The sequence below is a fragment of the Callithrix jacchus genome, chromosome 6, assembly GCF_049354715.1.
Source record: "Callithrix jacchus isolate 240 chromosome 6, calJac240_pri, whole genome shotgun sequence".
Lineage (NCBI taxonomy): Eukaryota > Metazoa > Chordata > Mammalia > Primates > Cebidae > Callithrix > Callithrix jacchus.
This window is the reverse complement of record NC_133507.1, coordinates 107,876,403-107,889,065: the sequence shown is the minus strand read 5'-3', so window position 1 is coordinate 107,889,065 and position 12,663 is coordinate 107,876,403.

The following is a 12,663-nucleotide window of genomic DNA, read 5'->3' as shown; positions in this document are numbered from 1 at the left end:
ATGCTAGCAATATGCGTCAGATAAAGGCTGGGGAAGAGAGAATTAAGGCCAACTTGAGAGACATTTAATTATTTGATTAAACAGAGGAAATTGATTCTTAGTGATTTAAAAGATTTTCTACCTTACTAGATACTAAAGAAGTGAATCATCCTCCATGTGTAGCCAAGGACCTCAAGAAGAGAGGTTAAAAGTGATTTTAGGCAGAACTTCTTAGAATGGCCGAATTAAAGCCCTAGTAGAGACTAAATAAAGACTTGTCTCTCCTGGCAAGTGTTGAGGGTAAATTATCTTCCATATCATGTGAATGGTTGTAGCAGGAGATTAGAAAGCCTCTCCAGGATCTTAACAAACAAATTTGGTGGGGTACAATTGCTCACCTCTGTAGTCTCAGAACTTTGAGAGAGATCTGAGGAAGGAGCATTGCTTGAGCTCAGGAGTTCCAGAACAGCCTGGGCAACACATCAAAGTCTACTAAAAATAATAAAAATTAGCCAGGTGTGGTGATGTGTGCCTGTAGTCACAGCTACCTGAGAAGCTGAATGGGTCAAGCTGGAGGATTGCTTGAGCCCACAAAGTAGAAACTGCAGTGAGCTGTGATTGTACCACTGTACTCCAGCCTGGGCAACAGAGCTAGACCCTGTCACACACACACACATGATGGATTTCCTACTATGCTAATCCCCTGAGCTCAGTTACAAGATAAACTAGTAGCTTGTTTGCTGGCAAAGTCTCCTTGATGCTTTATCAAGATTAGGGTTAGGATTTGGAAGCCAGCTTCTTCCAAGGGCAAGTAACAGATTTATATGTGTTTTATTTATTTATTTGTATTCCATGCAACTATTTCTGTAAGTGAAAAAAAAATGCTTGTTGGTAAAAATAAAATTACTTGGTCTACTCCAGTGTTCATACCATCTTTATGTTTTGGAAGCCTCTGGAGTGCTGGGAACTGAATTTTAAACTGAATCTGACAAATGATCAAGAATCAAGGCCTTCAGCAGGAAATACAGATAATATAAAATTAGAGTCTGGACCAAGGTTTTTCCAAGAAACCTTCAAGCAGAACAGTTATATTGTATTCTAGCATGAAGAAAGCATGGTCCCATGCAGAAATCCAGACAAATAAAAAGATCAGAAGTAATTTGGAAGAAGACTGTTTGTATGGTGATTGTTGGAGAAAGTTGTATATAAGGTGGAACTTGGAGTAATACAGTTAGCGTAACAAAGATAATCAAATGTGCTTTGCCTCACTGTCTGAGACATGACAAAAATTTTCCCAGAAACAAAAATGAATGTCAATATCTCCTATTAACATTTATACCTCAGAACCATTTAGTCTTAAAGCTTTGTTTCTGATCACTTAGGGACTTATGGACACTTAAAGTCCTATCTCTCCCCAGCATCTTAAAGAGTCAAAAGAAATATTATCTCCAATTGTCATCAATCTACAGAGAATTGTTCTTTGAGAAGGTATTTTAGCCCAATCCCCACCTAACATTTTAATAAAGTCAGACAAGCTACGGCTGGAACATGATAGAGATTCTATTGAAAGCAGGCAAAAGAACTACAAAAGAATAGATTTATTTACCCAATGTTCAATATGTTCAAAAATGGGTACAAAAAGCAAGATTATTGTTGTTGCTAGGGTAGTGACAAGAAAAAGCCACAAAATAGTCAAGAGGAGTTAGAGAAGAGGGAAAGTTTGTGATAAATGATCAGAATTGATTTTAATCCGTAAAAGTAATTATTTTGGAATCAGTAATCGGGCTGCATGAGGGAGCAGGACTGTTAAAGTCCAGTTGTGACTCTGAAAACTTCAGGTTAGTCACAAGTAATTCAAACCCAATTAACTGCACAGACATCACATTGGAGGTTTTTCAGTTTTAATGGTCACAAAGATATTGTAGGCTGGGCAATGAGAAAAATGGAGAAGAGACAGTGGCAATGAGGAAAATCAGCTTTCATGTGTTAAATCAGTGGTAATAATTAAAGAAGAAAAATTCTTCAAAGATACTCTATCAAACTGAGTAGAAACAGGATGTGCCAGACTGAAATACAACAAACTCAAACTACTAAACTTAGGGAAATAACCTGAGTATCTGACATAATAGGTGATTGCACTTTAAAAATAGCAATTAAAATGACAGAAAATATTGTGAGTTCCTTTACACTTTTTATTATGAAGTGTTAACGGACACATCTGCATTCATTTCTATCCAAGGAACTCACTGTCTTTTGTGTCCTCTGCTCAGTGTACACAGGCTTTCAGGATCATGGTCAGACATGGGCATCTGTTTTTGTTTAAGTGAACCTTCTTCAACCACTAAAAGTGAATGTTATATGTCCTGCACTCACTCCACACTTTTTAACCCTATATCCATTTTACACATACACTACAAAAATAATTACATCCAATTTTTCCCTGAAGTGTCTAGGATTAATATAAGTATTGCTTCTAGATACGTTATAGATACTTTAGACAAACTAAATATTTCCAATAAGGCAAATATTTAGAAGTCCATATATCCAGTTCTTTAAGTGGATATCCTTCACTTACATTGATTTTGTAGGCAACTTTGTGCAGCGTAACCTCACTCATAGTTCAAGGAACTGCTCTGATCCTGAGCCTGTTAAAAAGTATTTTGTTGATACTAAAACACCCACGAATCTCCTATTTCTTCCAAAATCTTACTTTTCTTAGGATAAAATTTTCATAGTCAAAATGTGCTGACTTCGAGAATGTCAATGTAAGGAGTTCAGTGGATCTTCTCCTCAGTTAAACACTTTTATTAGTCAAGTAATAATTCAAATGATCTAAAATATTTGCAATTCAAATGATGCAAAATACTTGCAAAATATTTGCAAACTAGTTCTACTAGTTATTGAAGAACAATAACATTTTTTGTACTATTTGAGACAGGATTTCCTCCCATGTCCGTCCCTATACTCAGTTCAATCTAAAGGAAACTCTGCTTTTGGTGTCTGTGGCCAAAATAATCAGGCTCCTTCTCCCAGCACCCGGCCTAGAGCTATGGGACACCAGAGATGGTAGGCAGCCAGAATCTTTCATCTTCCCTCAACCCTATGTTGCAGAAGCTCTGTTACTGGCAGGAGTATTAGAGTTTTCTCCCTCATGAAGTTCTTACTCATAAGGCAGAAGCTATACAGGCCAAAAATACTGGGCATTCCTTGCTTCTGCTCTAGCCTGCTTGGAGGTGAAAGATTCCAGAATGCCTGAAGAATACCTAGCGGTAAGCAAATAAACAAAGTTTATTAGCTCTGTGATAGTGGTAGCAACAAGCAAAATATTACCGTGGCTAGAGAGTAAGCAGAGAGAACTAGAGAAAGAGACAGCCAAGAAGAGCCCTCCCGGAATTGGAGCAAGCTTCTGAGACAGGCAACACAGTCTTATGCAAAGCTGCCCACTTTAATTGGATCATATTGTGAAGCAATTATGTTTTCCTAAAATAAATAAATAAACAATCAGCTGGCAAACAATGGAGGCTGTTAGCTGGATATGATACTAAAAGAAGAAACCCAGCTAAAAGCTTAAGGGAGTCTTCAGTAAGATACACTTAAAAAGAGGCTAAGACCACAGCCGTCTCTGACAGTCAGACAGAATGTGCACAAAATCCCCAAGCAGTGCCCTGTAAAAAGTGACATCAGAAAGGACACACTGTGGGGTGGGGGAAAGACTTTATTGAATTAATTCAGCCAGATCACTAGCCAAATAATACAAGCCCTTGACAGGAAGATGGGCTGCTATTGGGTCAACTTGATTTCCAGATTGGCTACAATCTGTTATCTAATACGTTCAATTTTTAACAACAACAACAAAAAAAGAGGCATACAAAGAAACAGGAAAGTGTGACTCGTGCACAGAAAGAAGAAATCGTGCAATAGAAACTTTATTTACAGTGCCCAGATGTTGGATTTAACAGGCAAAGGTGTCAAAGAAGCTATTATACCTGTATTCAAAGAACAACAGGAAGCCACATTTAATGAATTAAATGTCTCATAAAGTAGAGAATAGCAGTAGAGATAGAAATAACAGAAGGAACCAAACAGAAATTCTAGAGTAGAAAGTGCAATAACCAAAATGAAACATTCACTGGAGGGGAACAGTAGGTCTTAGCTGGCAGAAACATGAATCAGTGAATCTGAAGACAGAGACTTAGAGATTATGCAATCTGAAAAACAGGAAAAAGAACAAATGAGGAAACATAAACACAGCCGCAGAGAAATTTGAAATACCACTAAGTGCACCCGCATATGCATAATGTAAGCTGCAAAAGGAGAGGAAAGAGACAGAGTTGAAAATATATTTAAATAAATAATGGCTAAAAACATAGGCATTTTGATATAAATCATTAATCTTCACATCCAAAACACTCAATAGACTCTAAGGAAGAAATGCAATGTCTCTACAATTAGACACACTGTAGTCAAAATGTCGAAAGGGAAAATCTTGAAAGCAGCAAAAGAAGAAAACACTTACCTTGGACATCTGAATGCTAAGACCAACAGAACATAAGACTACCAGTCGACTTATAGCAATTATATTCTTTTTTCCCATTGAAAAAATGTAGGTAAGTAATGACAATAATTATTTATTTAAAATTTTAAGGCAATTCAACATAAAGGTATACTTCTAAGTGATAGGGACTGCAAAATCGTTTGATAACAGCACCGCAGTGTCTTGCTTTTTACTTTTACCAAATGATATACATATAATCTCAATATATAAATCATATATATTGATTTATAAGCTTTTAGTTTCTAATTTATTTAGGAAACAGAAGACGACAGTAAAAATATTCATACTGTGAGGTAGCATATGTGAAGTACTAATTACCGTAAGTGTTGGTATAGAAAATATTATTTAATTTACCTTGTAGCAGAGATTGCATGTGTGACTGCCTTTCATGGACACCAAGATCTTATTTTGTTAACAAAAAATAATTTAAAATGTATAAAATCACATGTGAAGTTTAATGGAAAAGTAGTCCTTCAGTAGATAACATATTTCAACAATGTTTTGAAACAAAAGCCCCTGTTAATTAACATGTTGAACTATGGCTGAGCATGTAGCTGAACTATCCTATGTAAATGGAAATAGAGCTATGTGTTTTAGAATCCAGATTAAATACATTCTTCTTCTGGCAATTCCAGGGTCACGGTACTCATCCACTAGTGCAAAGCTAATTGACCTATATGTTGGGTCATATCCCCAACCTCTTGGCATACTTGTTATTCCTTCATTACAATATAAGTGAATATGCAAGGTTCAACATATATTTGAAGGTAATCACTAAACAGAAAATGTTAAGATAAAGAAGGTAAGATTTTTACCAGAGGATAGAGAGTAAATTGAGAGAACAAGAGTTTATCAGGCAAAGGATTTTTAGAAAGGTCAAACTATTCTGTATAATACTAGAATTTTAGATATATGACATTATGCATTTGTCAATACTCATTGAACTGAATAGCACATGGAGGCAAATCTGTGTCAAAATGTTGCAGCTGAATACAAGCTTAAATAACAAAACTTCAGTGAGCACACTGAACACGAAATAGTCTTGCAAATAAAATAGTTTGGAAAAGAAAATAAATTTAAAAGAAACAAAATATGAGAGGAAGAAAAAAAGAGACTCAAAGATCAGGAATTATTCTAGCATGGGAAGTTAGAGGGTAAAAAAAAAACAGAGAAGACACAGAGGAAAAGAATCTCTATATAGTAGTAATAATTCTTACATGGTTATAATAACTCACATGTAACAAAAATGGCTATGTGGCTGTAGTCAGCATTTCCTTAACTGGAAAATGATATAATCCTTCAGACTGAATGGGTAATGAATATCAATGAAGGTAAATAATTTTTTGAAAATTATCACTTAAACATATTGTTAGGAAATACAATTGACTTTTAAACAAAATCTGTTTGAACCGTATGAGTCCACTTATATGTGGATTTTCTTCTGCCACTCTGAGATAGCAGGACCAATCTCTCCTCTTCCTCCTCCTCCTCAGCCTACCAAATGTGAAAAACTTTATGAAGATCCACTTCTATTTTGTCAATAGTGAATGTATTTTCTTTTCCTTATGATTCTCCTAATAACGCTTACTTTTCTCTAGCTTGCTTTATTTTAAGGGTATAGTGTATAACAGAGATTACATACAAAATATGATAATTGACTGTTTATTTTACTGGTGGTAAGGCTTCCAGTTAACAGTAAGCTATTAGTAGTAAAGTTTTGTGGGAATCAAAAGTTTTATGTAGATTTTAGAATGTGTGGGGTTGACACTTATAACCCCCATATTACAAATATAACACATATTTCAACTGTATAACACAATAAAATAAGGTATTTAAAGTACTTAGATAAGAGAATAATGAGAACCATTTTGCTATAAGATGTTTCATCAAAAACACTGAAAGCTAAAGTGTGCAAAAAATAAAATCCATAGGCAATTGCTAAAATGCATGAGTACTGACTCATGAATCTACTAGACTCTAATATGAACACCATTTATATAATATTAATAGTAAATCGCTGCTTAGTAATTTTCATCTGTTAGAAACAAAAATATAGAAAAAATACAGAAAACTTTATGGTTACAGAGCAGACTATAATGCCATCCTTATAATATGAAAATGCAGCGCACAAAAGTCAACAGATAGAAGCAGAGAATGAATGGGCTTTAGATAACTTAAGATACTAGTTATACCAATGTATATAAGAAGTTGAGATATAAAATTGATAGACTAAGAAATATAGACTTAAGTATACATGTGTACAATGTCCATGAACATGTGTGTGTTGTAGCATAACATGAACATGTTATGAAGGTAGCTAAAAGAAAAAGTAGAGATATAACAGTACATTTGGAAACTGAAGAAAATGAGACATTTTAGAAAGTTATAGTTTCAAATTTTATTAAAACATTTATAAGTAACTACTGAAGTTCATGAAGAAAAAAATGAAGGTATAAATGATATTATTTATAGTTGATGAAAAGTGTCTGTTTCTATTGTCCATGAATGCCTAACAGAATGGTACCAGGCTCCACCAGGAGACCTTGCTGAGTCCCATCTTAAAGCCTCCACTTGAATGCATCCCTCATTTTAATGACTCACCAAGCCACCTATGAAGAGAAGGGCAGGCCTCAGCAGCCTGAGGGGTGCTGGTGGAGACATACCAAAGGTAAGAGGAATAGGAGGAAAGTATTCCCCAACTGTATTTATGTTTCATAACCCATAAAGATGCTTCTCAAATGTTGTTCCCCTGATTCAGTCCAGAAATTTCAAGTTACCAGTCTTGATGAGCAAATGGAGAATAAGGGTTTAGAAACTCGCCTAACATTTTGACAGTGATAATTTTGTTTGTTGAATGTAATAATTAAATGTTTGGTTTGTAATTTTTATTTTTTTATTTCATTTTTACTGGTACTATTTTGTGCAAAAGAGTACTGGTCTGGAATAGATTGGGGCAGGGAGAGATCTATTCCTTCACATCAGCTGCTTGAAAACTCATGTTCTGCAGTTTCTAGCCACCATGTCTGCTTTCTGTCTATTTCAAATTCAAATCACTAGTCCCTAGCAAAAGGGCTGCCATATTTGTGACTTAAGTGATATTTTTGAGTGAGCAAATGGAGAAATGCCTCAAACATAATAAAATTAGTAACTATTTATTGAGTGTTCAAAAATAGAAAGTGGCTTTCTCTAAGAATCCTAACTAGAAGAACAGATGATTGAACGAGGGGACTGCCTCTCATTATGGGCCCTTTTTTTCACTTAATTTTTGCCACTTAAATGTGAGCAAGAGTAAGTATTTTAAAGGTAGAGCAGAATTCCTCTGATGGTAGATATCAGAATTTGAGCTGAGATTGCAGGAGGATGACATGGTTGTAGCTATAGTTACTTACCCTAACTCCTGATATTTCAGAATAAAAGGGGAGAAAAGGTTTTTGTTTTTGTTGTTTTTTTACTGTGATGTTCTTTGATCTTTTTAGGAAAGGATACAATGAATACATATGAGGAAATGGTGATTGCAGTTCAATTTAGGCATCCCATAAAAATTAACTTAAAAAGCTGACAATAATAATTTGTATTTTAAACATACGTTTTGTTCCCTTCTTTTCATACAATACAAGTATCACTCAGTAAAATTCCAGGGTTGTATATACATACATATTTCAGCCTAAGCATAGTATCAAATAATATTAGAAGCATTGGTAAACCAAGATAATTCTGTAATATCTATAAGCAACTCAACGGCAGGCTTTGGGCCCTTTTCTTCTCAGTTTACTCTGTCAGTACTAATGTTTCATAAATGAAAACTTTCTTCAAACGCCACTATGGGCATAACTAGAAAAGAAGAAACCAGCAGTGTCCTATCCTCTGTGTGTTACCATGAGGCAATCCAAAATCATCCACAGTGGTTCTGTATTTTTAAACAAAGGGAGAATTGCCCTGTTCTCTGAAGAATATGAAGGCAGGTCATTCAAGGGGCCCCTATTTATTCAGAGCCCTTCACAAAAGGATTTAATGAAATGGTATGGAGCCTATGTTTGTTGTCTGCTGTTGCTAGCCTGTGATTTTGGAAGATAGGTGTCAAATGGTTACTCTGTGCAGGATTATAAGGGACCCACTCAAACAAAAAAAGAATAAAACTATTAATTCACCTGTTTTGGAACCTGTTTTCAGCCATCACTAACAAGATGAGACTCAGAAGAGAAAAACTGCCTTATATAAGTAAATACAACCAGGCATGGTGGCTCACTCCTGTAATCCCAGCACTTTGGGAGGCCGGGGAGGGCAGATCGCCTGAGGTTGGGAATTCGAGACCAGCCTGGCCAGCATGGTGAAACTTGTTTTCTTTTGTATTTAAAAAATACAAAAATTAGCCCGGTGTGGCGGCAGGCACCTGTAATCCCAGTTACTCATGGAGCTGAGGCAAGGAGAATTGCTCGAACCTGGGAGGCCGAGCTTGCAGTGAGCTGAGATGGTGCCACTGCACTCCAGTCTGGGCACAGAGCGAGGCAAAAAAAAAAAAAAAAGTACCAATTCTTTTGCAATGAAGGATTCCAAACCATTGTAAACAGATCATAGAAATGTAAATTGGAAGATGCTGAGCATGGGACTTTTCAGGCTCATTTTAATTTACCATTTTACCTTCTTTCCCTTTTTTATGACATCCAAGAAAAAAAAAATGCCTCTACTTTAAAAATTGTATTATGCATATATGCAACATGAAAAATGTTAATTCTTCAGGGATACTTTCCCCTAGGCCTTCCATTTGATTTTGAGATGGATGAAGTGAATAGCAGTATTTCATTACTGAAACCCCCCTAGGAAGGCACTTTGGGTTGCCTAGTAAATTGTGAATGTCATGTTGATTTCATTACTCGACTAAAGAATGATATTGACTCCTCGTGAAAATTGGGAATGGGGGGAAAATAAACTACAAAATGTCTGTCCTTAATCTTCTCTTTTCTCCGTATAAAAAAAGCAAGAAAAAACTAACATGCTCATCCTGTGGTTGTAGTTATAGTTACTTACCCTAACTCCTGGTATTTCTAAATACATACAAGCATGGCTAAATAATAAAATAAAATTACAGTTACTCATGCAAAAATTCTAAAAGTGCCTTTGTATCTTACTACATTTGATAATTTTTTATTTCATAAATTATATTGCAGAGGAAGTTTTCATTTATTACTGAAAGATAGGCAAGATCAAGCAACATGACCAAGGCCAGCAAACTGATAAAGAGAGAAAATACTGCATTTGGAATCCACCTCCTAACTCTAAGCCCTAGCTTCTTCCTGGCAGAAATCACGATAAACCCCTGAAAGTCAAGCTTTCTTGTAAGGATCATTCATAAGAAAGTTATGTTTTCAATTTGCAGAATGAGTTCACTATAGATGTTTTCCCTTGTTGTAGTGAGTATTCAGTTCTATGTTCTGGCAGTGTTTATGTCCTTTGTATGTATAAAAGATTATGTGCCACACTTATCTCCACTCAGAAGAAGTAGAACCTTTCAAGCCCCCGGACTTATTTCAAACACATTGTCCCTACCCAAACTTCGAGTCAATGCCCCTCTCCTCATTATTACAGATGAAGTTCAATCCTAGTCCCTTACATGGCACTTCCCTAAGATAGAAACTTGTCGACAATCTCAACTCTACCTTCTAGATGAGTAAGACTTAGCACTTCTATTACATTTTGGATACCATGTCCAAATTAAAGCCATTTCCTTATTGACATCTTGAGGTCTCAAGCATATTCAGAAGTGTACATGAATTCTCTGAGGTAATTGTCAGTGGTTCTCCATATACTCACTCAGCCCAGAAACATCAGCATCAGAAACGCAGATTGTTGAGCCTTCTCCAGACTTCAGAAACTCTGGAACTGGGCTCAGTGACTTATGTGCTAACAAGTCCCCAGGTAATTCTGATTAACAAAATTTGAAATTCAATTTCCTCTTCTTTTCTTTATTGACTTAATCTGTGAGACTGGGTTTTAACTTTTCTCCCTACTCATAGTTTTCTCTTGAACCAACACGCAGCCTGTGGAATACATTAAAATACACATACACACACACACACACACACATTAAAATCAGAGGAAACTAATTTTAAAGTGCCTCAAATATTGCTCTTGTCTCTTGCTTCTCAGTATGAGTTCTGAAAGGTCAGAGTCACAATATATAGGTAAACAGATGCACTTATAAGTGTACAAACAGCAAACATTCCGTATGTAGTCATTCTATAAATGATGGCCAGCTTTCAATTCTACTCTGAAAGGTAATCATTTAGAAAAAGAACTAGAAATGATGTGTCATTATGACAAATGTTTATGTGTGATAGAAATGTCTCTGTGCATTTGTACATAATCTTTGCCCTTTAATATATCTCTTCTTGCTTTGATGCTATCTTTTTTGCAGGAGGTGAAGAGAAAGTTCCCCTATAGGCACTGTTTGATCCTTGTACCATGAACAGCAATCTGAGCACTTGGTCACTAAGAATGTTCACCAAAGGGATTTATATACTTTTCTCTGATATTTGAAGCCATCTATTTCCTTGACAAAATGATGACTTATAAAATTGGCCTTGATACTGAATTAACGAATACTTAAATAGTTACAGTTTAAGATATGCTTGCTACCTGTTCATTGGAATGAAAAAATACAAGCACACATAGAGAGAGGTGAGCTAGACAGGAATCTGATACCTTACATCCAAATGATTGGATATAAAATAAATGATGAAATGCATTCATTCTTTAAAATAGAAAAGGAACTGAAATTTGAATTGCAGTAAGCATTACTCAAGTGATATTGGAGGAAGATGTAAATCATTATCTTCATCATTATGCTGGGAAATTAGAGAATATGTCAACAGAAATTTTAATATCATCTAGTTAGGTTCTTCATTTTACAAATGAGGAAACAGACTGAGAAAGGAAGGATAAACTGTTTTATAATTGCATATCAAGAGAGTGGCAGTGCCTTCTGCTTTTTAATCTTGCTCTGTCTTTTTTTAAAATCTCTGCCTCATTTTTATATTCTGTTTTTGTTTCCTGGGAATAGATTAAGAAATTCTGACAAATTTGGTGGCTTACTACAAAACGTATTCTCTTATAATTCTAAAGATGAGAAGTCAAACAACGTGTTGGCATCCTTCAGAAGACTCCAGCCGAGAGTCCTTCCTTGCCTCTTCCAGCTTCTGCTGCCTCCAGATATTCCTTGGCAGCATAACTCCAGTCTCTGCCTCTGTCTTAATATGGCATTCTCCTTAATGTCTGTGTTTGCTCATCTCTCTCTTATTAGACATATTGGATTGGATTGAGGGCCCACTGAATAATCCATGATGATCATATCTGAAGATTCTTATATTTTTTACATCCACAAAAATATTTTTTCCCAAATAAGATCACATTCACGGGTTCTAGGAGTTATGATATTTACATATCTTTGGGGAAGGGGGCAAAATGCAACCCACTACCTACACTTTTGCATTATATGGAATGAAAGTTAGACATATGAAGTAATGGAGGAGAGTTAAAGATGTATAACTGGAACCTTAGATTGTTAACATGTGAATTCCTTAGCAGGTCAAGAGGACTAAAAATTGCATTCCTCAACGAAGTGTATGCTATCAAACAGAACTTTATCTAATCCATTTAATTTTCAATATAGCACAAGCATTTCAAAGTCTTTTGGATATATTTTATCAAATTATAACTGTATTAATCAGATTGTCAGTTTGGTTTTCCCAGAAGGTACAGAGAAACTATTAGCAATAGGCTCAACAATCAAATGAATTCATTTGTTCATTTATTCATCCATTCTTTAAGTACACATTTGGTAACTACTTTTCTCTTAGATAAAACATTAAGCACTGAGTGTTCAGAGACAAAAAGACATGATCTTCATCTTTGTGAAATCCAAATCATGAGACTATTTTGTGGAAAAGCTATTATGATAAACTAAGATTTGATAACAAAGATCAGTGGTAAAACAAATTAAAGGAGTCCTTAAATATGCCTGGGAGTTCTAAAAAAAAATATTGGAAGAGTTAGCATTTAGCTAGTGAAGACTTTTGGATAGAGTATATACTTACCAAGAAGCAAAGACAGTATGGTGGTCCAAGAAGACCGAT